Source organism: Phoenix dactylifera, chromosome 2 (genome assembly GCF_051530095.1).
Source record: "Phoenix dactylifera cultivar Ajwa chromosome 2, Ajwa_hap1_PhDact_Kaust_v1.1, whole genome shotgun sequence".
Classification (NCBI taxonomy): Eukaryota; Viridiplantae; Streptophyta; class Magnoliopsida; order Arecales; family Arecaceae; genus Phoenix; species Phoenix dactylifera.
Genome location: NC_143191.1, coordinates 23,269,796 through 23,293,410, shown reverse-complemented (window position 1 = coordinate 23,293,410; position 23,615 = coordinate 23,269,796). Strand labels below are relative to the sequence as shown.

General features: G+C 38.8%; 1 protein-coding gene and 1 pseudogene across 3 annotated transcripts in view; both read right to left on the bottom strand.

Moving 5' to 3' along the window:
* Positions 1-6,866: 6,866 nt before the first annotated feature.
* Positions 6,867-23,415, bottom strand: LOC120111951 (uncharacterized; annotated as a pseudogene). Its single transcript, XR_016398724.1, has 4 exons — positions 20,605-23,415; positions 9,824-12,337; positions 8,364-8,690; positions 6,867-7,167 (listed from the first exon to the last, which is right to left on the bottom strand). The product of XR_016398724.1 is annotated as an uncharacterized LOC120111951 (transcript).
* The window catches only part of LOC108510820 (disease resistance protein RPM1-like), a 123,730-nt gene continuing 112,512 nt past the window's right edge, over positions 12,398-23,615 (bottom strand). Inside the window, exon 7 of one of the 2 annotated variants that reach the window (XM_089928803.1) lies at positions 12,398-12,420. The gene's annotated coding sequence lies outside the window, so the exon portion shown is untranslated. Of the gene's footprint in view, positions 12,421-23,410; positions 23,516-23,615 lie in introns of those variants that run through there. The other variant, XM_089928802.1, reaches the window with a different exon arrangement.

Below are 23,615 nucleotides of genomic sequence, written 5' to 3'. Positions count from 1 at the left end.
ATATATATGTATATATATACATATATATCTATATATATACATATATATACATATACATATATGTATATACATACATATATATATACATATATGTATATATATACATATATATATACATATATACATACATATATATACATACATATATATATACATATATATATATATACATACATATATATATACATATATATATATATCTACATACATATATATATACATATATATATATACATATATATATATATATATATATATGCATGCATATATATTGATGGGGGGCGAAATGGATCGTGCAGCCCACAACAAAAAGGCCGCCCAATGTTGGCCCAATAAACGCCAACGCCGACCGGCTGAATCCTCGATCCGACCCAGAATCAGCCCGGCCTCGGACTCCGCCAAAAGCTCCATCGACCTCCAATGTTCGCCGACTCGCCCCGACCGAGCTCGGGGCGCTCCACCGAGGACACCTCGGAACCCGGAGAGCCGAGCTATCCTCAGCACCCATCTAGCTGACCTCGCCAAATGGATGATGGGACCTCTCAACGGGTTCGGCCTCGCTAACAGCCGCACCCACGTGTGCGCCCACGCTCTCCTACATGGCCATACATTGCAACGCCACCGCGCCACGCTTCGATAGCTGGCCCTCGACAATCAAAGGACAACACCATGAGTCTATGACTACTCCGGCTATATCCTGCTACGATTGCCAATACCTTACCATTCCCGAGAACGGACGGCACTACACGCCACCGGCCAGCCTTAGCTACGCGCCATTCAACTAAGAGCCACACCTTCCTCTCATGATGAGGGAGGACAATGCTTCTGCCACCTGGGCCTCTTCACCGGGACTACAAATAGCTCAGTCAGGTAACTTCTAAGGAACTTTTTAGCTGGACCAAATTTATCCCACTCTAACTTGATCGTCGGAGGACTTTCATCGGAAATACCAATGAAGCTTTGTGCAGGTCCGCCGCCGTACAGGAGGTGGCCCCCGTCTTCTTCCTCCAACAACTGGCGGCTCTCTCGACTCCTCCGGCGTGGTCACCCTCGGGCCAGATTTGAGCCACAACATATATATATACATATATATGTATGTATACATATATATATACGTATATATGTATGTACACATATATATATATATACGTATATATGTATGTACACACATATATATATATATACGTATATATGTATGTACACACATATATATATACGTATATATGTATGTACACACATATATATATATACGTATATATGTATGTACACACATATATATATATATATACGTATATATGTATGTATACACATATACATATATATACGTATATATGTATGTATACATATACATATATATATATATACGTATATATGTATGTATACATATATATATATATACGTATATATGTATGTATACATATATATATATACGTATATATGTATGTATACATATATATATATATGTATGTATACATACATACATATATATATATATATGTATGTATGTATACATATATATATATATATGTATGTATGTATATATATATATATATATATATATATATATATATGTATGTATGTATATATATATATATATATATATATATATATATGTATGTATATATATATATATATATATATATATATATATATATATATATATATATATATATATATATATATATATGTATGTATATATGTATGTATAACTCATGACGGCTATAGTTGAATGTGAACCAATGGTCCTTCTGCTAGTATGCCCCAAATATGCTTATTCATGCTGCTACTTGTATCATAACACAAAAGGTTCTACCTGCAATCGCCATTACATTTGCCGGCTGCACAATGAGGTCTTTATTATTCCGAAAGTGGAGCTTCATGCTCGCGTATGGGATAGCACAATTCAAAGCCAGCATTGCTTCTAGTTGAATTGGGCAAGTGAAACTATGTGAAGTAAACTTTGAAAGCTTTCATAACCCGCTGATATGGGTTGCTGCTCATAAAAAAGGTACACGTTGATTCCTCCCACCCTTCGTGCCACAAACGCGCCCGCCAGAAAACCAATACGGCGATCGCCAACGCTCACATCCACGAGGGGGAGGAAGTACAGTTTTGAGCCAGGGTATGAGACAAAGGGGATGGTATTCATGCCAGGCCCTTGAAGGTTTGCATCATGGCCAAATCTTAAATGACCTGGGTGTGCCGATGAGAATTTTAAGCATATGGTATTAATATAAGACTGTCGATGGGGACATCTCGATGACAGCCTCCATCTACTTTTATCAACTGCAACTTGGTCCTTAGCCATTAGGGCCTTAGTTGACCGGATACGGAAACTCTTTGAGCTAAGAGGTCCAAAGCAAATAGCGTGGACTGGTCACAGCTAGTTTAATCTTCTAAGGTTGAGAAAGATGTCTTGGTCCAATTTGAAGAGCATAGAAACTCAGATTCTCCATGAAGAACCCATCTCCAGAAATCCATTCTTCGAAGAAACATTGGTAGTTCATCAAGAAAGCATTCAGCCATCAAACTCCCTAGCAATTCCATATCATCCCCTAATTTTGTTGTATGCAAGGGGATTCAAACTACACTATAGCTAATGTTGGAAATATCACCTCAAAAGAACTCAAATAATCTACAAATAATTTAATTTCACTGAAACAACCGGTTCCGATGCGTACCTCTTTGATGTCATTTTCTTTCGATTCAAAATAAAATAAATAATACCTGTAGATCGGTCCGAGACGTGTAGTCACTGTCTTTGAAAGAGATTCGTCTCCTTATGTGCACCGGATTCTAGCGATCCCTCTCCAAAATACAATGGACCGTTGAATTTGTAGACGTGCACAATACTACAAATTCTTTTAAACTCGACAGGAACTTTTTTGTATGCTCGTACATAATAGATTCAGAGCTAAAGAATAGAGAAAGATTGGCGAAGAGAAAACCAACAGCAAGACAACCTCTCTTCTGTTCTCCCCTCGCCGTTCAGCCAAAAAAAAACCAGCAGGAAAGAAAAAAATAATAATAATAAACCAAGAAAGAAAGGAAGAGACGACGGATATGAAGAATGGAATTAAATGAGAGTGAGAGGACTCTCCTCTCTCTCTCTCTCTCACCTATAGTAACGTTGGAGCCCAACGTCTCCATTGTATTCAAGATGGGTTTTAAATGAGTTGTCCGTTGAGTTCTTCGACGGGCAACTCTTCAAGGATGGGTTTAAATGAGGGAGAAACAGTTTCATAACCACTTTAAATTTCAAAACCCTCTTACATTTCCCACCATTTTGAAATTTTGAAAATTTTGAGATAATTTTTTTTAAAAAAATTCAAAATACGAGCAATCAGTACACTTAGCTTTCGATGAAAGGTGTCTTTCGGATTTGAACCTTTATCTAGTTGGTATTTCGCCATCCACACCGGTCCGAAGTGAACAAAGTCTTGAACTTGGACTTTATATATAGATTTTGAGAATACCGAACCATTAAGAGTTGACCCTGCATGTGAGTTTCATCGGGGTAGCGCATTATGGCTGTGCATATATATCTTGTTTTGTAAGTGTCTCTTAGAGAACAAGTTTTAATTCTCTATTTGACTGCGGCCCCACAGTTCCACTCACATCGGTGATATCTCCAAGGAAATATTGCATCTCTATACCCGGCTATAATAGCCTTGATATCATTAAGGCATTATGCCATCCTCTTGTCTAGTACAGTTGAGATGGGGATGGGTAGTGAACCGAGTTCACTTTAAATTTGGTGCTCCTACCAGCCACTCAGTCAGCTTCTTTGTCCCATTGAACCTACATCTTGGGATCTCCAGTCAGTAAAGATGGGCATCGGGTCGTGCCGGGCCCGGCCCGGCCTGTTACTAAACGGGCTGTGCCTGGCATGGCCCCCTTAACCTAAAGGCTAAGCCCGACATGGCCCTAGGCCCGTGGGGTGGCGGGCCGTGCCCGGCACGGGCCGTCTGTCCAAAAAAAAATAGCTGTTATGGGTGGCCCATAACGGCTATTTGTGGCTCTTTACCCATTTTGCCCCTCCCAACAGCCATAAAATGGCTAATTTGAGGGGTATTTTGGGAAAAAAAATGGAGTCCTATAAATACCCCTTTTCTTCCTCATTCTCACCACACCAAACCAACTCTTCTCTCCTTCTCTACTACTACTATTTCTCTCTTCTAGCAATATTTAGCAAGTGCTCTAGGCTTCTAGCAATTTAATTTTTAGTTTGCATTTAGCAAGTGTTCAAGTACTATACAAGAGGAGGTTCTTATAGAGACGTTAGAAGTACAAAAGAAAGAGAAGGTCACTCCTTGTTGAGAGCACAAGAGGAAGCTCACAAATCTCGGCTCTACCTCTGGTCCTCTACTCAATTCCTCCTTGTGGGCCCTGCCGGGCTCGATTCAGGCCCTTATGGGCCGTTCCGGGCTGGCCCTCGGGCCGTGCTGTGCTTGGCCAACGAATCGTGCCAGCCCGGCCCTTATGGGCCGTGCCGGGCTCGGCCCGCGGGTCAGAAATCCTTAACCCAGCCTGGCCCCCTTTTATAAGCCGTGCCTAGCACAGCCCGTTACTGTAGCAAGCGGGCCATGCCGGCACGGCCCGCTTCGTGTCGGGCTGTGCCGGACCATGGGCGGCCCGGCCCAATGCCCACCTCTACCAGTTAGATAGGTTGGGTTGCCGCTGATGGTGACTTAAAAATAGGTTTTAAACCCATCCCCCTTGAAGCATATTGAACTTGTCCTCTCGACAAGCCCTTGGTCAGATGATCTGCCAAGTTCTCTACCGATTTATTATAACTTAAAGTTATAACTCCAGTAGAGGTGAGCTTCCTTAAAATTTTATATCGAAGCTCGATGTGTCTAGACGACTTTGAATTGTGATTTTTACTTTTCACTTTTGCTATAGTCGCCTGATTATCACAATTAATTAGAATAGCAGGAATAGGCTTATCCATCATGGGAATATTTGATAACAGACCCTTAAGCCAATCTACTTCTCCACCAGCTAACTCTAAGGCTACCATCTCAGCCTCTATGGTGGATCTTGTAATCAGGGTCTGCTTGGAAGATTTTCAAGCGACTGCACCACCACCTAGTGTAAAAACAAATCCAATAGTAGCCTTAGTGTCTTCGAAATCAGAGATCCAGTTAGCATCACTATACCCTTCTAGCATAGTGGAAAAACCAGAATAATATATCCCATAGTTAATAGTAGCCTTCAAATATTTAAGAAGTCTTTCAATTGCATCCCAATGTGTCTTATCGGGGTTATTAGTGTATTTACTTAGTCTTCCCACAGCGTAGGAGATATCTGGTCGAGTACAGTTATACCAAATACATAAGACTTCCAATTAATTGAGAATACTTTAATTGAGAAACACTGTCCCCACCATTTTTTCTTTAATTTTATGCTAGGATCATATGGGGTGCTAACTGGCTTGCAATTTTCGTACCCAAATTTCTTAACACTTTTTCAACATAGTGAGATTGATTCAGAACAATCTCATTTTGTGTCCTTATGATTCTGATTTCTAAGATTACTTTAGCTAACCCTAGATCTTTCATCTCAAAATTGTCGCTTAAGTATTTCTTCACTTTTAACATTTGTGACTTCGATAAATGTGTATATTGGAAAATATTTGATAGGTCTGTTATTATCCTATGTTTAAACATAGATGATATTTTAATTTTCTCTTTGAAAGAGATTCGCCTCCTTATGTGCACCAGATTCTAGCAATCCCTCTCCAAGATACAACGGACCGTTGAATTTGTAGACGTGCACAATACTACAAATTCTCTTGAACTCGGCAAGGACTTTTCTGTATGCTCGTACACAATAGATTCAAAGCCAAAGGACGGAAAAAAATCGGTGAAGAGAAGACCAACAGCAAGACAACCTCTCTTCTATTCTGCCCTCGCCGTTCAGCAGAAAAAACCAGCAAGAAAGAAAAAAATAATTAAAAAAAAACCAAGAAAGAAAGGAAGAGACAATGGATATGAAGAAGGGAATTATATGAGAGTGAGAGGACTCTCCTCCGTCTCTCACCTGGAGTAACGTTGGAGCCCAACGCCTCCATTGTATTCAAGATGGGTTTTAAATGAGGGAGAAACGGTTTCATAACCATTTTAAATTTCAAAACCCTCTTACCGCTAATTCTTAGGTATGGCAGCTTTTCAGCATCCATTACAGTTACCACGGACAAGCACAGATTCACCAATATTGATGGATTAATCTATACCTTCTCCTTATAAGAAATGTGTTGCGGATGTAATCTTTCTCACCAATTTAGATTTCTATCAAATCCTAGCACTACACCCTTACCGCAACCCACCTCTACAACCCTTATCAATTGAATTGGTACGATGATAGCAAAATTCATTGAAAGTCAAGGCTAATCAAATCACCTTCTTTTCGATTATCCTCTTTCCGGTTACTTAAATATTGGTATCACTCCCATGATTTACCCCTCTGTTGCAAGAACTTGCGAACAAGTTTTCTGGCACACCCATTGCTAGGTGGCGAGAAAAGCTAAGACAATAGCCATAAAAAAATACAACTATCTTTCTTTAAGGGGAAAAAAACTTCTCACTTGATTCTATTTGATTTTAGAAAAAAATTATCTCAAAATGTGGAAAGGAGCTTGTAAAGGTAATTGTACTACTAAAGCTTTATAAATGACTTAGAGCGAAGTCACAATTTTATAGAATGCAACAACTAATAAAATAACAAGTTCAATAGTCCTCTCTCAAAATATAGAAAGGAGCTCGTAAAGATAATGGTACTACTAAAGCCCCATAAATGACTTAGAGCAAAGTCACAATTTTAATAGCATGCACCAACTAATAAAATAACAAACTAAATTATCCTCACCCAACCGAAAAATAGAAGATCTTAGGAAAAAGTAATTTCCAGTTAATTACATAAGCAATCTAATGAAAAAAAACATATATTACACATCATCATGACTACATGAGCATTTAAAGACACCACATTTTGAGTATATTGAATGGATCCTAATAGAATAGGGCAAGCACTTATACACATAATACACGGCAGACAGATCTTTATGAGCAAAGTACATTATAACTAGAAAGAGAAAATTTTAATAAAATATCTGCAAGAATTTTAATCTTGCGAGCTTGTTCTCGACTCCCTAAAATGATTTTCCTGCAAGATGAAACAACCTTTATTCATCCAAGGTCAATAAAACAATTGAATAGATTAATGAGCTAGATGCATAATTTTCTAAATATTCCATACCTCCATAATCCAAAATATATGTTAAAAAGAGTATGATAAATTAAGAAAAGTTATGAAGAAAATGAGTTATACAAAATTTTTAAATCAATAAAATCAAATTATGAAGTGAAGATTATATGAAATATCTAATAAAGCCTATTTTTGAGTGAAAAAACTGAATGGAAGTAAAAATCAAAATGAAGTTTTACTTGGAGGGAATTGTAAGTGCATATCATAATTTAGATTTTGAGAAATACATAAAAAGGAAAGTATCATACCAAAAAAAAGGCACATATTTTTAAGAGCAAAAAATATAGGACAATAGCATAGAGATGAAGAGAGAGAGAATGGTTAGCTTTGGAGCAGTGAAAAGAAAATATATAGACCAAGAAAAGAAAAATGACGCTTGTAAATTAAAGACAAAAATAATTAGAAAATATTTGTTAAAAATTATAGTGACGAAAGTCGTTAAATAGAACACTACAACAATAAAGGGCTGTCGCGACTCTATATTGCCGACGCTAAATAAAAGCGTCGGCATTTTTTTTTTCCCGACAGTAACCGCCGACGCTGGTAAAGAGGGTTGGGAAAAAAACCATTACCGACGCTTATAAGCGTCGGCATAGGCGACGCTTTACTGACGCTTAAGAAAGCGTCGGGATGTTTTTTTAGCGACGCTTAAAAGCGTCGCTAAAGGCCAAAAATCGCGTCGCTAATTCCCAATATTCTTGTAGTGAAGTGTGTATCAGGTTATAAGTTGAATCAAAATCCTTGTGAAAATGGCAGGAATTCTTTGAATTTTGATTTTAGGGAAAAACATGTTAATGAGATTTTAAAAATTAAGAAAAAAAAATCATGATATAGGAAATTAGCCCTCTTATTTTCAAGAACAACCATTAATTAAAATATCTGATGGTAAAATATGCAGATACGAGCCTCATGCAATAGTAAAGACATAAGCACATGTGAAAAATACAAGAGACGTTGGGTAGAAGAAACTGAGCAGAAACTAGAAATATCGAATTATATTTTTTTATTGGGAAAATGGGTTAAGATCAGGGCATGAGGAATGATTAATAAACTAGAGATGCAGTAATTAGATACAAAATGGAAGGGACTCTTACTTGGTGGTCCTAGATAAGTGTGGCAGAGGGATGGATCATGAAAGGCTTTCATATATTGTTTCGTCGCCTCTCTTAAAAATATAATAGGCATTAGGGATGCGCTGAATCTTGTTCTTGTCGTCGCTTTCTTCGAACCTCCCTTTGAATTCTGGATCCAGATCCTTCAAGTACAGTTCTTGGAGGGATGTGAGATATTCGATGCCTCGTGGAACATCCTTTAACGCGGGTAGGCCATCCATGACTAGAAACTCCAGCCTTGCCATGGCGCCATCCTCTACCTCAACCTGATTAAGTTGCGGCATATCGTATAACAAAAGTTCCTTCAAGCACTACAAAAGAAGGAAGAACTCCCGACGCTTTTTTTTTGTCTCTACCGACGCTTATAAGCGTCGGCGAATTCCCAGCCCACGCTTCACAAAGCGTGGGTCAAACGTCGGACAGGTGGGCGTGGGTCCGGTTTTTGCCGACGCTAAGGGAAAGCGTCGGCAAAAACAGGACTTTCCCGACGCTAATGAAAGCGTCGGGAAAATACTCAACGCCGACGCTTATAAGCGTCGGCGTTAGCAACCTGTTTTTTAAAAAAAAATTAAAAAAGAAAGAGGGGAACCTGTTCTTGCCCCAGGAGGGCGTTCTTCTTTGGTGGGTGGTTCCGTCGGAGATGAGCACGACCTGGTCGAGGACCTCTTCTTTCCCTGGAGCCGAGGCAGAGTCCAGCCCCGACGTCGGCTCGTCGAGCAGGAGCACGGCCGGGTTGTGCACCAAGTCGACGCCGACGGATCATGTTCTCGCGCTCGACAATGATTTGGCCTCCCACTGGAAAAGGGTTAAGATAAATGTCTTCTTCACCTTTTAGAAGACAAGCTCATGGGGTTTCATGCCTGCTCTAAGTGAAAATCTGGCACCTAGATAGGTCTTCAAGTCCGGAACAGCATCAATGGCTTTTATCAAAGTTGAGCACGGCCGGGTTGGGCTGGTTCAGACGGCGATCCGGAGGAGCCCTCGAGTGCCCCTGCTTCGAAGCCCAGGCGGCGGCGGATTAAAAGAAATTAGGGGAGAACAATAATCTCCGGTGTGGGATTAAAAGAAGAACGATGGTGGGGTGGGCGGATGGTGGGGTGGGCGGATGGAGCGGCAGAAAAAGGAGGGATCGGGGGAGCGGCTGGGTGAAGAAGGAGGGACCTCCGACGACGCTTTAAAGCGTCGTCGTCTCTAAGATCGGGGGTGCGGCTGGGTGAAGGAGGAAAGGCCAAGAGTTGGGCCCCTTTTGGCCTCCGACGACGCTTTAAAGCGTCGTCGTATCTTTTGTCCTTCGACGACGCTTTAAAGCGTCGTCGTCTCTAAATTTCACCCGACGCTAACAAAAAGCGTCGTCGAGTTTCGACCCCGCTCGAAATTCGCCGACGCTTTTTGATAGCGTCGGCGGGAAAGAGTCGGGAAAAGTCTAATTTTTTGTAGTGAAGTTAGGGAACCATCCTGCACGAAACCACAATCGCTGCCCGTCATATGCCTTGTGCAGTTTGAGCCATACAAGGTCGCGCAACTGAGAGAGGGATTGAATTGGATCCTCTACCAACCCACTCCAACCCAGACCCAATCTCCGAAGGCTAGCTCCAAGGGCACGAAATAAAGGCAACTGCATCGTCCCTTCTGCTAGCCGCCCATCTAGAATAAGCTTTAGAAGATGCTGAGGTGGATGATCCCAGCCTCCCAACTGGAGAATCTCATTCTCGTTGCTTGCATTAAGGGACAAGTAGTATAGGTGATGCAACCTTGATATATAACGAAGCACAAAGGTCTTTGCAATGGATGCCGCTCACTTTCCATATCCGAATGCTCCTCAGTTGCGTCAAGTTCCCTAGCCGTTTCACAAATTCCTTGTTTGCTTCCACTGCTTGGAGAGTTTGCAGGTCTTTCAAATTCCAGAGTCCTTTCGGAGCTTGCACACCTCTACGATTATTTATAGGATTATTTGGATCGAGAATCTTCTCGGCAAACAAGTGACGCAACTTCTTGAGATTTCTTGTCGTGCTTGGCAGTTTTTCTATTTCACTTTTCATGAGGTCGAGCGTCTGCAGGTTACGAAGCCTTCCCAAGGATTTTGGTAGCACCTTCACCTTTGTGTCCCTCAGACCCAAAAAGTGGAGATTGAATAAGTCCCCGATTTCATCTGGTACTCTCTCAATCGAGATGCCTTGCAGATCTAAGACGGTCAAATATCTAGAGCTGGAACACAGCGAAGAGAAGGATGATGATGATGAGGACATTGAAGGGTCAAACACCACGAAAGTGCGAAGTCTTGGCAACTCCATACTCGATTGGATTTCGTTACTGTATCCGTGCACTGACAGGCGGCGTGTTTCATCACCCGTCTTCCCCACCATCTGAAGATCATCAAGGACAGCACTAAAATTTTCCTTCTTAGACAATGATACAGCCAACTCTCGTACAAGATCGTGCATCCGACAGTGTTTTATTCTACCAAATTGATTCCTTTTTACAACTTGAAGCATGCATCGATGGATGAGCTCCTTGAGATAGTCCTCTGCCACTTCCTCCATTGTTCTTGATCCCCTTTCCTCCACAAATCCCTCTGCGACCCATAGCCTCATAAGCCTCTTTCTCTGAAGCACATGATCCTCCGGGAACATGCTGCAATGCAAGAAGCAGTTCTTAAGATATCTCGGCAAATAGTTATAGCTGAGATTCAGAACATGCTTCACATGGTCCAAATTTGGGTTGTTATTCAACTCCCAGCTCAGCTGATCATAAACTTTCTCCCATTCTGACTTGGTTTTCTCTCTCAGGGACAAAAGACTGCCTAAAGAGACAATAGCTAGTGGTAACCCTTGACATTTTGATACAATTTTTTTCCCCAACTCCTCTAGTTCTTGAGGACATTTTCTCACTTCATCTTTCCGGAATGCCCTCCTACAAAATAGATCCCATGCCTTGGTGCTTTCCAAAAGCTTGAGCTCAAGATTCCAAGCATCATGTGCTAGTGAAGCTACCTCAGCAATCCGGGTTGTAATGATTATTCTGCTTCCATTGTTGTCATAAACATTAATGGCATCACGAATAGCATTGAAAGCTTTCAGATCCCATACATCATCCAATATGATCAAAAATCTTTTTTTCTCTAGAAAAAGCCTCACTCTTTCAACTAACCTTCTATGGTCCATTCCTTTGAGGTCAATCGGAACTTTCTCCACATTCAGCTCCTTTATCATTCTTCTTAAAAGTTCATCCACCTCGTAAGTTTGTGAGATGGATATCCATGCATGACATTCAAACTTTTTTCTCTCACTTTTATATACATTGGTGACAAGGGTTGTTTTGCCCAATCCCCCCATGCCCCACACGGATATTATAGACCAAGCCAGATCCTCGTCAGATAGCCATTCAGATATATTTTTTTTGTTTTGGTCAATCCCCACAAGGTCATCTTCATCCATAAAATGAGAAGAGTCTGCTGCATTTCACTAGCATTACGTGAACTACTACCCATTGCTCCCTCTGTTGTCTTCATCCATCGCTCCTTCATTTGTGAAAGGTTAACCAAATTAGTTTCCAATTCTTTCAGCCGAGCAGCAATTTGATGGAAGGCAACCAAATTGGGATCTCTTTACTACTTTTTTAAGATAGCCTCCTAACCCGCTCCCTTGTTGTTGAGCTATGAGATACACATACTCATCCATAATGTCCTTAATACTATATGCCAGTTTCCGTACCTCCTGAACCCAAGCTTCAAAGACTTGATTGTTATCAGTTCGACTATCTATATGACCGAGGAAGGCTTGCATTACCAAAAGTTCACTCTTGATACAGGTCATACTACTTGGTAGTTGAGTCAACAATGAGACTTCATTTGCGAACAGAGAACTAGCTTCTCTCAATGCTGCTCCACCCAAAGCAACACCGATCTTCTGAATTGCTAGAAGTACAGCCGCCTCTGCCATGTCTGGTTCCACTATGAACTATACTTCCTTTGTTGGACAGGCCAGGTGTCCTATCAGACTAGCTCTTTGTCTATCTTATATTCTCTCTCTTGGTGTTTGGTCTATCCAAAAAAAGTTTGATCTTAGTAAGAAATGAGAGTTCATCAAGAGTTCCATACAATAAGTAAAATTATTCAACTATGAGATATCACATATATACTGAATAATCTTGCTATCATGTTATTTAGTTCTAAGATCACTATTTCTCCGACCATTTGTAAACTAACCTTGGAAAATGGTACCACCATTCACAACAAGAAGGCTTTCCATTCTTTGAGGTGCATACAAGTATGATGTGTATAAAATAAAAAAAATCTAATTATAAAAAGATCAACAAGGTTTGGCCTATAGAATTTAATATGACGTTCCCACTTCTAAATCACACTAGAGATGTAGAAACAAGACTATAACCTTCCAAGAGTCATTTTTCCCAATTAAAATATAAGATATTATCTTGTTGCAACTATAATAACAAGACTATGTGATAATTTGAAAAATTCATTAATTGTTTAAATTTTACGATTCCCCAAAGTTGTTCAACTAATGTCAAAAGTGGACTTGGGCCAACTTCTAGTCTGACCATAGGCTAGGCTTGAAATAGTTCAGGTTGGGTCAGGATCTAAAAGTAGAACCTGAAAGAATTTCTAGCTAGGCTTCTGTCGATGCTTAGCTCCACCCCGAGGCCCGAGCTTGAGCCGGAACCAAAAATCGAGCATGAAATCAAACACAAAGATACGATTAGAACAAGGCCCGAGACTTGTCCTGGCCCTATATCCAACCAGACCCTGCAGCTCAATTTGGTTGGACCTTTTCTTCAGTGAATCTAATTCATCTGTTTACCAAGCTAAGGCAGTGAGATTGACCACCTATGGATGAGAGAGGAGGGCTAAAACCTTCGATCCCTAAGTCTCTTGTCTCGAATTTCTCTTTGACCCTTGGGCTCTCTACATCTCTCCAGCTCTTCACTTCTCCGTCCACTTCCACTAGCCCCCTCCTCTCATCATTGCTGGTCAACAATCCAAATGCTACAGAACCCCTTTTCCAAGGACAAAGAGAACAACCACATCCAATGTTCCTCATCCCTTCTCTATCGCTATGAGAGAGAGAGAGAGAGAGAGATGAAAAAGAGAAGAGACGAATGATGCCCAACTATGGGCACTGTTTTTGGAGAGTTAGGGTTCGACAGCCATAATTTGTTGGACCCATATAGCTTTGAATGGCCTTCCTAGGTCTACTCTCTCCTTTATTTGATCTGCTCTAGCCTCCTGCCTTTTATTGTCCTTTTCCTCTTCGAGCCCACCTATAATATCCTTCCCCTTATTCTCTCATTCAAAATAAAAGAAAAAAGAACCATCTTTTCCCTTTTATTAGTATTCCCGTGGACTTAGTATTTTTCTAGTATTTTAAAGCAAGATATCCTATTTCTTGGGCAATTGTGGTCATAGTATGGTGCATTATTCTTAAAAAATGTAATTTTTACCATTTCTCATTAATTTGGCAGGTCCAAGCAAGCCATGTAGGGGCCAATCGAGCCAAAAATTAGGTCAACCAGGCCATATATCGGGCCTAAGCCTAGCCCTGAGCCCAAAAACATTTCGAGCCGGATTCCAACAGAAATATAGCCCAACCTAGTCAAACCCAATTCTAGCCCTACATTAAATGAATAATTTGTAGGTTCACAATTGTTGTTTCATGAATTAATCATAAAATGCATAGAAAATGGGAATGATTCATGGTTAATTCAAGGAATCCTAAATTGTTCATTAGACAAAAAGAAGGTTTATGGTGCCACGTGAGATTCTAGGTAATGCTTGAGGCAGGCCTAAGGCATATAGGGGAAAGTGATTTGACATGGGAGATATCTTTTAGAAGATATCTTTTATACAAGAAAATAGGGGTGAAACTTTTTCGACTTCCCAACTTTTCTCTGTTGCCTTCATGACTTTTCTTCCAAAACTTTTTATCTTCAAAAACAAAACAAAGAAGATTAGATATCTTCCACTTATTCTCATTCAAATATAGGCCTACAAGTGGATTGATCTATCTCCATTCTGGCACTGATCCGAAACCAATTCATTCCAACCAGCACCAAAATTACTTGGATTAGGTTTGAATTTGAAAAGATGACCTGTTCTAAAAATGGATTAGATTTGGATACTTAAATTTCCAATTTGAATCCAAACCAACCTAGACCGATAGAAAACTAGTATACCATATATTTTAATACTCTGGTTTAATATAAGAAATATAAGTCTTCTTCTGATGATATACTCAACTCAACTAAGTTTAATCCCAATCTAGTTTGGGTCGACTATATGAATCCTTTTCCTCCATTCTACTCGATTTAAAGTATATTTTCTAAAAGATGTAACGATTATCAAGACCTTCTCTATTATTTATCCTATGTAATTTTTGATCTGCCTCTATCCTTATTTTTTTTATATGCATGAAATTATTCTTTTGTACTGGTACCGCCCTCAATCTATGTTATAGATGCCCAAACCATGTAAGTCATTCATCTCTTAGTTCATCCTCCATTGGTGCTACTTCCATCTTTTTACAAATAACTTTATCTCTTATTGTATATTTTCTTGCATTACCATATATCTATCTCAATATTCTCATTTCGGGCATACTCATCTTGTGCATATATTATTTTCTAACTACTCAACATTATGTACCATATAGCACAACTAGTCATACGACTACCCTATAATTTTTTTTTTCGGCTTCTTAGGTATTCTATCATCACATAATATTCTAATTGCACTTCTGCATTTTATCGACCCTGCTTTAATCCTATGGATAACATTCTTTTTTAGTCTCCCATTTCTTGTGAATAATGAATCCAAAATATAAAAAATGCTCAATCCTATGAACTTTATAATCCATAACTTTTACTTCACTTTCATTTGTATTTCTAATTTTATTAAATCTATATTCCATGTATTCTATATTGGTCCTACATAACTTATAACTCTTAAATTTAAAAAAAAAAATGTCAAGATTTTTTTTGAAAAAGAAAAATCTGCAGGATAGTTTCTTTCCAATATATTTGATAAAATAAGGGAATAGAAAGAAATAATATTAACCTAACAATGTAGCAAAGAAGGAAAGTGCACCAAAGAAAATATCAATCATTTTTGAACTAATACAGTAACAATGGTAACCAATATGCTTAATAATATTCAAGAAGTTAAGCTCTGAGAAACCAAGAATGGTTTTTCACATAAAAGTGAAACCAAGAATGGTATTATGATCTACATACTTCATATTTAAGTATTATTGGTAAGATTGCACATTTATACATTTAGCAATAAAAAAGTTTATTGCTAAAACATATATTTCGTCGCTTAAAGTGTTTGGTGACGAAAAAAATTTCATTGCTAGGTTCGAAAAAAAATTTTGTTGCTAGGTTCATAACCATGCCCCATCACTAAAAGTCATCTATAACGAAAATAGTAATTTGTCACCAAATATTCAACATTTTGTGATGAAATGAATGTTGTCGTTAACACATACAAAATTCATGACAAAATAAATTGTCACTAGAAGTGAGTAAATGTTTCTGCCGAAACATCTACTTTGTCAGAAAAAGTTAGATCTAAAACTCATGTGTATGCATCTAGATATATAGATAGGATCAAACCCATGACATCTCGATTTGTTACCTACTACTCAACCACTGCAACACGTTTAGCTTGTAATAAAAAATTATTGTTTATTATACTTATTGAAAACTTATTCAGTTTATAAAATATAATCATTTCAAATGTATTATGGTATTTCATATTTTAATAATTAATTATTTTTATAGAATTCGATCCTTTTATTTTTAATAAAAAATAAAAGTTAAATAACTTTATTTTATTCCTCATAATATTTTTAATTTTTTAAAAATATTTAAAATAATTTTAATACATTTATATAATTTTTAAATTTTTAAAAATAGATAATTCATGATTCTTTTTGTTGCAAACTATAGTTATACAATGATATATAGATGATAACTTCCATTATGTCTTTAAATAGTCAATATTCTACAACAAAACTTTATATGTTGCCACTAAATATTTATATTTAACGATGAAACACTGTCATCACTAAATTATATAAATAATTTGCAATGAAAGCTATTTATCATAAAAGTTACACGATAATGTATAGGTGATAAAATCTAATTTATCGTTAAATAGTTAGTATTCTACGATAAATATATATATGTTACCAATAAAGGTATGTTTAATTTTTAGTTTGCATTTAGCAAGTGTTCAAGTACTATACAAGAGGAGATTTTTGTTGAGACGTTAGAAGTACAAAAGAAAGAGAAGGTCACTCCTTGTTGAGAGCACAAAAGGAAGCTCACAAATCTCGGCTCTACCTCTGGTCCTCTACTCAATTCCTCCTTGTGGGCCCTGTCGGGCTCGGTTCAGGCCCTTATGGGCCGTTCCGGGCTGGCTCTCGGGCCGTGCTGTGCTTGGCCCACGAATCGTGCCAGCCCGGCTCTTATGGGCCATGCCGGGCTCGGCCCGCGGGTCAGAAATTCTTAACCAAGCCTGGCCCCCTTTTATGAGCCGTGCCTAACACAGCCCGTTACTGTAGCAAGCGGGCCATGCCTGGCACGGCCCGCTTCGTGCCGGGCTGTGCCGGGCCATGCCTGGCACGGCCTGCTTCGTGCCAGGCTGTGCCGGGCCATGGGCGGCCCGGCCCAATGCCCACCTCTACCAGTCAGATAGGTTGGGTGGCCGCTGATGGTGACTTAAAAATAGGCTTTAAACCCATCCCCCTTGAAGCATATTGAACTTGTCCTCTCGACAGACCCTTGGTCAGATGATCTGCCAAGTTCTCTACCGATTTATTATAACTTAAAGTTATAACTCCAGTAGAGGTGAGCTTCCTTAAAATTTTATATCGAAGCTCGATGTGTCTAGACGACTTTGAATTGTGATGTTTACTTTTCACTTTTGCTATAGTCGCCTGATTATCACAGTTAATTAGAATAGCAGGAATAGGCTTATCCATCATGGGAATATCTGATAACAGACCCTTAAGCCAATCTACTTCTCCACCAGCTAACTCTAAGGCTATCATCTCAGCCTCTATGGTGGATCTTGTAATTAAGGTCTACTTGGAAGATTTTCAAGCGACTGCACCACCACCTAGTGTAAAAACAAATCCAATAGTAGCCTTAGTGTCTTCGAAATCAGAGATCCAGTTAGCATCACTATACCCTTCTAGCATAGTGGAAAAACCAGAATAATATATCCCATAGTTAATAGTAGCCTTCAAATATTTAAGAAGTCTTTCAATTGCATCCCAATGTGTCTTATCGGGGTTATTAGTGTATTTACTTAGTCTTCCCACAGCGTAGGAGATATCTGGTCAAGTACAGTTATACCAAATACATAAGACTTCCAATTAATTGAGAATACTTTAATTGAGAAACACTGTCCCCACCATTTTTCTTTAATTTTATGCTAGGATCATATGGGGTGCTAACTGGCTTGCAATTTTTGTACCCAAATTTCTTTAACACTTTTTCAACATAGTGAGATTGACTCAGAACAATCTCATTCTGTGTCCTTATGATTCTGATTTCTAAGATTACTTTAACTAACCCTAGATCTTTCATCTCAAAATTGTCGCTTAAGTATTTCTTCACTTTTAACATTTGTGACTTCGATAAATGTGTATATTGGAAAATATTTGATAGGTCTGTTATTATCCTATGTTTAAACGTAGATGATATTTTAATTTTCTCTTTGAAAGAGATTCGCCTCCTTATGTGCACCGGATTCTAGCAATCCCTCTCCAAGATACAACGGACCGTTGAATTTGTAGACGTGCACAATACTACAAATTCTCTTGAACTCGGCAAGGACTTTTCTGTATGCTCGTACACAATAGATTCAAAGCCAAAGGACGGAAAAAAATCGGTGAAGAGAAGACCAACATCAAGACAACCTCTCTTCTATTCTGCCCTCGCCGTTCAGCAGAAAAAACCAGCAAGAAAGAAAAAAATAATTAAAAAAAACCAAGAAAGAAAGGAAGAGACAATGGATATGAAGAAGGGAATTATATGAGAGTGAGAGGACTCTCCTCCCTCTCTCACCTGGAGTAACGTTGGAGCCCAACGCCTCCATTGTATTCAAGATGGGTTTTAAATGAGGGAGAAACGGTTTCATAACCATTTTAAATTTCAAAACCCTCTTACAGCTAATTCTTAGGTATGGCAGCTTTTCAGCATCCATTACAATTACCACAGACAAGCACTGATTCACCAATATTGATGGATTAATCTATACCTTCTCCTTATAAGAAATGTGTTGCGGATGTAATCTTTCTCACCAATTTAGATTTCTACCAAATCCTAGCACTACACCCTTACCGCAACCCACCTCTACAACTCTTATCAATTGAATTGGTACGATGATAGCAAAATTCATTGAAAGTCAAGGCTAATCAAATCATCTTCTTTTCGATTATCCTCTTTCCGGTTACTCAAATATTGGTATCACTCCCATGATTTACCCCTCTATTGCAAGAACTTGCGAACAAGTTTTCTGGCACACCCATTGCTAGGTGGCGAGAAAAGCTAAGACAATAGCCATAAAAAAATACAACTATCTTTCTTTAAGGGAAAAAAAAACTTCTCACTTGATTCTATTTGATTTTAGAAAAAAATTATCTCAAAATGTGGAAAGGAGCTTGTAAAGGTAATTGTACTACTAAAGCTTTATAAATGACTTAGAGCGAAGTCACAATTTTATAGAATGCACCAACTAATAAAATAACAAGTTCAATAGTCCTCTCTCAAAATATAGAAAGGAGCTCGTAAAGATAATGGTACTACTAAAGCCCCATAAATAACTTAGAGCAAAGTCACAATTTTAATAGCATGCACCAACTAATAAAATAACAAACTAAATTATCCTCACCCAACCGAAAAATAGAAGATCTTAGGAAAAAGTAATTTCCAGCTAATTACATAAGCAATCTAATGGAAAAAAACATATATTACACATCATCATGACTATATGAGCATTTAAAGACACCACATTTTGAGTATATTGAATGGATCCTAATAGAATAGGGCAAGCACTTATACACATAATACACGGCATACAGATCTTTATGAGCAAAGTACATTATAACTAGAAAGAGAAAATTTTAATAAAATATCTGCGAGAATTTTAATCTTGTGAGCTTGTTCTCGACTCCCTAAAATGATTTTCCTGCAAGATGAAGCAACCTTTATTCATCCAAGGTCAATAAAACAATTGAATAGATTAATGAGCTAGATGCATAATTTTCTAAATATTCCATACCTCCATAATCCAAAATATATGTTAAAAAGAGTATGATAAATTAAGAAAAGTTATGAAGAAAATGAGTTATACAAAATTTTTAAATCAATAAAATCAAATTATGAAGTGAAGATTATATGAAATATCTAATAAAGCCTATTTTTGAGTGAAAAAACTGAATGGAAGTAAAAATCAAAATGAAGTTTTACTTGGAGGGAATTGTAAGTGCATATCATAATTTAGATTTTGAGAAATACATAAAAACGAAAGTATCATACCAAAAAAAAGGCACATATTTTTAAGAGCAAAAAATATAGGACAATAGCATAGAGATGAAGAGAGAGAGAATGGTTAGCTTTGGAGCAGTGAAAAGAAAATATATAGACCAAGAAAAGAAAAATGATGCTTGTAAATTAAAGACAAAAATAATTAGAAAATATTTGTTAGAAATTATAGTGACGAAAGTCGTTAAATAGAAGTGTGTATCAGGTTATAAGTTCAATCAAAATCCTTGTGAAAATAGCAGAAATTCTTTAAATTTTGATTTAAGGGAGAAACATGTTAATGAGATTTTAAAAATTAAGAAAAAAATTTCATGCCATAGGAAATTAGCCCTCTTATTTTCAAGAACAAATAGGTGCTGCCATTAAGTAAATCTAAGATCAGGATACATATAAAGAGAAATATCTGGTGGTAAACTATGCAGATTTGAGCCTCATGTAATAGTAAAGACAAGAACTTGTGAAAAATATTGGATTGAGATGTTGGGTAGAAGAAACTGAGCTCAAACTAGAAATACGAATTAATTTTTTTGTTGGGAAAATGGGTTAAGATCAGGGCATGGGGAATGATTAATAAACAAGAGATGCAGTAATAAGATACAAAATGGAAAGGACTCTTACTTGGTGGTTCCAGATAAGTGGGCAGAGGGATGGATCATGAAAGGCTTTCATATATTGTTTTGTCTCCGCTCTTAAAAATATAATAGGCATCAGGGATGCGCTGAATCTTGTTCTTGTCGTCGCTTTCTTCGAACCTCCCTCTGAATTCTGGATGCAGATCCTTCAAGTACAGTTCCTGGAGGGATGTGAGATATTCGATGCCTCGTGGAACATCCTTTAACGCGAGTAGGCCATCGAGGACTAGGTACTCCAGCCTTGCCATGGCGCCATCCTCTACCTCAACCTGGTTAAGGTGCGGCATATCGTATAACGAGAGTTGCTTCAAGTTAGGGAACCATCCTATGCCAAACCGCAATCGTTGCCCGTCATATGCCTTCTTCAGTGTGAGTTGTCCGAGGTCGCGCAACTGAGAGAGGGATTGAATTGGATCCTCTACCAACCCACTCCAACCCAGATGCAATGTCCGAAGGCTAGCTCCAAGGGCACGAAATAAAGGCAACTGCATCGTCCCTTCTGCTAGCCGCCCATCCAGCTCAAGCTTTAGAAGATGCTGAGGTGGATGATCCCAGCCTCCCAACTGGAGAATCTCATTCTCGTTGCTTGCAGTAAGGCACAAGTAGTATAGGTGATGCAACCTTGATAACGAAGCACAAAGGTCTTTGCAATGGATGCCGCTCACTTTCCATATCCGAACGCTTCTTAGTTGGGTCAAGTTGCCTAGCCGTCTCACAAATTCCATGTTTGCGTCCACTGCTTGGAGAGTTTGCAGATCTTTCAAATTCCACAACCCTTTCGGAGCTTGCACACCTCTCCGATCATTTAGAGTATTATAATTTGGATCGAGAATCTTCTCGGCAAACAAGTGACGCAACTTCTTGAGGTTCCTTGTCATGCTTGGCAGTTTCTCTATTTCACTTCTATAGAGGTCGAGCGTCTGCAGGTTACGAAGCCTTCCCAAGGATTTTGGTAGCACCTTCACCTTTGTGTCCCTCAGACCCAAAAAGTGGAGATTGAATAAGTCCCCGATTTCATCTGGTACTCTCTCAATCGAGATGCCTTGCAGATCTAAGACGGTCAAATGTCTAGAGCTGGAACACAGCGAAGAGAAGGATGATGATGATGAGGACATTGAAGGGTCAAACACCACGAAAGTGCGAAGTCTTGGCAACTCCATACTCGATTGGATTTCGTTACTGTATCCGTGCACTGACAGGCGGCGTGTTTCATCACCCGTCTTCCCCACCATCTGAAGATCATCAAGTACCGCACTAAAATTTTCCTTCTTAGACAATGATACAGCCAATTCTCGTACAAGATCGTGCATCCGACAGTGTTTTATTCTACCAAATTGATTCCTTTTTACAACTTGAAGCATGCATCGATGGATGAGCTCCTTGAGATAGTCCTCTGCCACTTCTTCCATTGTGCTTGATCCCCTTTCCTCCACAAATCCCTCTGCGACCCATAGCCTCATAAGCCTCTTTCTCTGAAGCATATGATCCTCCGGGAACATGCTGCAATGCAAGAAGCAGTTCTTAAGATATCTCGGCAAATAGTTATAGCTGAGATTCAGAACATGCTTCACATGGTCCAAATTTGGGTTGTTATTCAACTCCCAGCTCAGCTGATCATAAACTTTCTCCCATTCTGACTTGGTTTTCTCTCTCAGGGACAAAAGACTTCCTAAAGAGACAATAGCTAGTGGTAACCCTTGACATTTTGATACAATTTTCTTCCCCAACTCCTCTAGTTCTTGAGGACATCTCCTCTCCTTATCTTTCCAAAATGCCCTCTTACAGAACAGATCCCATGCCTCAGTGCTTTCCAAAAGCTTGAGCTTAAGATTCCGACCATCATGTGCTAGTGAAGCTACCTCAGCACTTCGGGTTGTAATGATTATTCTGCTTCCATTGTTGTCATCATCAACATTAATGGTATCACGAATAGCATTGAAAGCTTTCAGATCCCATACATCATCCAGTATGATCAAAAATCTTTTTTTCTCTAGAAAAAGCCTTACTCTTTCAACTAACCTTCTATAGTCCATTCCTTTGAGGTCAATCGCAACTTTCTCTCCTTTTTCGTTTTCATTCAGCTCCACTATCATTCTTCTTAAAAGATCATCCACCTCGTAAGTTTGTGAGACGGATATCCATGCATGACATTCAAACTTTTTTCTCTCACTTTTATATACATTGGTGACAAGGGTTGTTTTGCCCAATCCCCCCATACCCCATAGGGATATTATAGAGCCAACTGGATCCTCATCAAGTAGCCATTCAGTTAATTTTTTTTTGTTTTGGCCAATCCCCACAAGGTCATCTTCATCCATGAAATGAGAAGAGTCTGCTAAATTCTGCTGCTTTTTACTAGCATTATGTGAACTACTACCCATTGCTCCCTCTGTTGTCTTAATCCATCGCTCCTTCATTTGTGAAAGGTGAACCAAATTAGCTTCCAATTCTTTCAGCCAAGCAGCAATTTGATGGAAGGCAACCAAATTTTGGGATCTTTTTACTACTTTTTTGAGATAGCCTCCTAACCCGCTCCCTTGCTGTTGAGCTATGAGATACACATACTCATCCATAATGTCCTCAACACTATATGCCAGTTTCCGTACCTGCTGAACCCAAGCTTGAAGGACTTGATTATTATCAGTTCGAGTATCTATATGACCGAGGAAGGCTTGCATTACCGAAAGTTCACTCTGGATACGGCTCATAGTACTTGGTAGTTGAGTCAACAATGAGACTTCATTTGCGAACAGAGAACTAGCTTGTCTCAGTGCTTCTCCACCCAAAGAAACACCGATCTTTTGAATTGCTAGAAGTACAGCCGCCTCTGCCATGTCGGGTTCCACTATGAACTATACTTTCTTTGCTGGACAGGCCAGGTGTCCTACCAGAATAGCTCTTGTCTGTCTTATATTCTCATTCTTGGTGTTTGGTCTATCCAAAAAAAGTTTGATCTTAGTAATAAATTACAGTTCATCAGGAGTTTTATACAATAAATAAAATTATTCAACTATAAGATATCACATATATACTG